This window comes from Mustela nigripes, chromosome 6 (assembly GCF_022355385.1).
Source record: "Mustela nigripes isolate SB6536 chromosome 6, MUSNIG.SB6536, whole genome shotgun sequence".
In the NCBI taxonomy this organism is placed as follows: domain Eukaryota; kingdom Metazoa; phylum Chordata; class Mammalia; order Carnivora; family Mustelidae; genus Mustela; species Mustela nigripes.
Genome location: NC_081562.1, coordinates 48752305 through 48755060, shown reverse-complemented (window position 1 = coordinate 48755060; position 2756 = coordinate 48752305). Strand labels below are relative to the sequence as shown.

Genomic DNA, 2756 nt, shown 5'->3' with positions numbered 1-2756 from the left:
CCCAAACCAAACACCATTTCTTCAAGGTCCCTCCTTTTAAGCTGTAGGTTCCCTATTAAATATCTTTCCCCATATTCATCATCTTCGATACTTGTATGGGTAATTAGTCTAAGTGTTTTTCTCAAACACTTTTAACTCTTCTTTAAATATTTTATGTATGCATACTGTATTTCCTTAATTTAAGTACAAATATTTAGGTATCTTTCTGTAATTTTATTATCATGGCTTACGTGGCATGTAAAAATTAAAAACCAAACAACAGTCACAATAATAGCTAAGACCTTTTGAATGCTAACCATGTGCTCAGCATTGTTGCCACAGCTGTATTTTAACTCACTTAATCATTACAAGTACATGAGGTAGCTACTGTCACTGCCCTCCAGCTTACACCTAAAAAAAACCGAGGCATGGAAAGATTTTTATCTTTACCTCACTCATAATGCCAGTACGTGTATGATCTCAGGCAGTCTGATACCAAACTGTGCTCCAATGAACCTTCCAATTAGCAATAATTGCACCTCGGATAATCCTCATTGGCTACGATACTGCCACTGTGCAAAGCTCCAAAGTACCTTTTAATAATTTTTTCCTTGAATTCAAATTCCAAAAGGAAAACAGAAAAAAATGGAAACCAGAGGCCCTAGATAGGAGCTACAGACAAGATTGGTTCAGGGAAGGTTTGGCTTTTAAAAATGTAGGAAACAATCTTCCTATGATCTCTGCAAGATTACGTGATCCATCCTAGTACAGCATCATCTCTGACATCAATGCCAAAGGCAACATGGTTTCCTGGACTTCTGCCTCCCCTGCAATGCCTTTATCCTAATGTACTGCCACTTACTGGGATCTGAGGATAAATGTGAATATAGTAGATACAGTGGTGGTAAGTAGAAGCAGCATCCCAAATAGAAAACAAACCCATTAATTACTGAAACAGTGACCTCTTCGCTCACTTTTTGGTTAGCTAATAGCCACAACTGGCCAGTGAGAAGAGGGAGGAGGAAGGATTTCAATGACCCCAGAAGATTTCAGAGCAGAGAACAGAGCAGCATTAGCCTGGCACTGTTCTTTGGTACCAAGTCTCCAGGTCAACCACTGCAGTAGGTACTCATCTGCTTTTGGGTGCTGTTAGCCCATAAAGCAAACCCCACTGGAAAGTACGGCTGAGCTGTGAGTGCTATAGGTATCTCCATTCTGTCCTGGTCCTTTGAGCCTCTGTGTTTCTATGGGTCTACTCAATGTGATTCCACTTTGACTTCTCCAATATTGAAGAAATATTGGCTTCTCTCGAGCTCTCAGGTCTCAGAATATTCTCTTCTTTGGTTCTATCCCTATATCACTTGCCCATTTGGCCAGCTACCCATGTTCTCATGAAAGGAAATTTTCAGAATATCACAACAGAGTGCAAACTCTAGATCAAACTGCACCTTTACTCATTCTTATCCTTATCATACCCACCACTTACCCTTGTGTATCATGCACAAGGCTTATTCTGGGCATAACTCGGGGTAGGGAGATTGTTATGCATCTGAGGTCCTGTTTGGTAGGCCTTCAGTAATGACATGAAAAGCATCACATCAGATTGTTGTCTGATCTGTTTACAGAGTTTACAAAGATGGCTACAATTCTTCCAATTCTTATGTGTGTGTCTCTTTGCAATGTAACTTTGTCACCACCCATTAAGACTAATTCCTCTCCCCGGACTGTAAACTGGCCCTGTGTCTTCACTTAAGCAGAAGGGGTATGAAATGACTTCAGACCCTTAGCTTTAAAAGGCCTTTAAGCTTTTGCTCTTAGGCTCTTGCTGCCCTGAGACCACCACATAAGGAATCCTGGGCCAACCTCCATGAGGATAAGAGACCATCCCCGGGCAAAAACTAGATCCAAACTCAAGATACGTGAGAGAGGCCCTCCAGGCACGGTTGTCCTGCCAGATGACTACAGTAAGAACAGTGACCCCAGGCAGACCAGCAAACTAATCATCCAGCTGAGCCCTGTCCAAACTGCTAAAACACAGCAATTAATAAGCAGGAAAAAAAAGTTTTAAAGTTTTTTTTTTTTGAAGAAACAGCTAATTGATAAAAACTCCAAATGAAAATTGAGACAAGAAACAAATAAATCATGTATTACCACAATACAATATACTCTTTTTAATAATCAAATTAAAGTTTTATATATTGTCTAACTGCCCTTCCACTATTACCTCTCCTACACACACACACACACACACACACACTCCCTCTTTCTCTCTCACTCTCTCTTCAATCTCCCACCTGCCCTGTTCATCTCTTTTGGGCATCTCATTTCTCAGTGTCCTTACTGGTATATTGCCAGCTCAGTTTTCTTTTGTTTTGTTTGTTTTGTTTTGTTTAATTAGCTCTTTTCCCATAGATCCAGTTCCTTCAGTCTATGAGGAGTAGCTATCACTTACTATGTGTCAGAAACTGTTCCTCACCATTATTCCATTCATTTTATATATAAGAAAGCTGAGGTGCAGTAGATTAAGTCTACTCAAAGTCCCAGAGCTAATCATGAGTGAAGAGGTAGGATTTGAATCCAGGCAGGAAGGCTCAATCAAGTCCATGCCCTTAAGAACTACACTATATTGCACCACACTCTCTAGTGGCCCCTAGGCTCTCCAAGCCTTACATGTCCAAAACAAAAATCGTTATTCTTCTCTCACAAATATCCTACTCTTCAAATTCCCTACTTTGATAATGGATTACCATTTACTTATATGCCTAAAAAACCTCCCC

General features: G+C 40.2%; 1 non-coding gene across 1 annotated transcript; it reads right to left on the bottom strand.

The window, feature by feature from the left end:
• Nucleotides 1–420: 420 nt before the first annotated feature.
• LOC132020954 (U4 spliceosomal RNA) lies at nucleotides 421–563 on the bottom strand. The gene has a single exon (XR_009405156.1). It is a non-coding gene; the product is annotated as a U4 spliceosomal RNA (small nuclear RNA).
• Nucleotides 564–2756: the final 2193 nt, after the last annotated feature.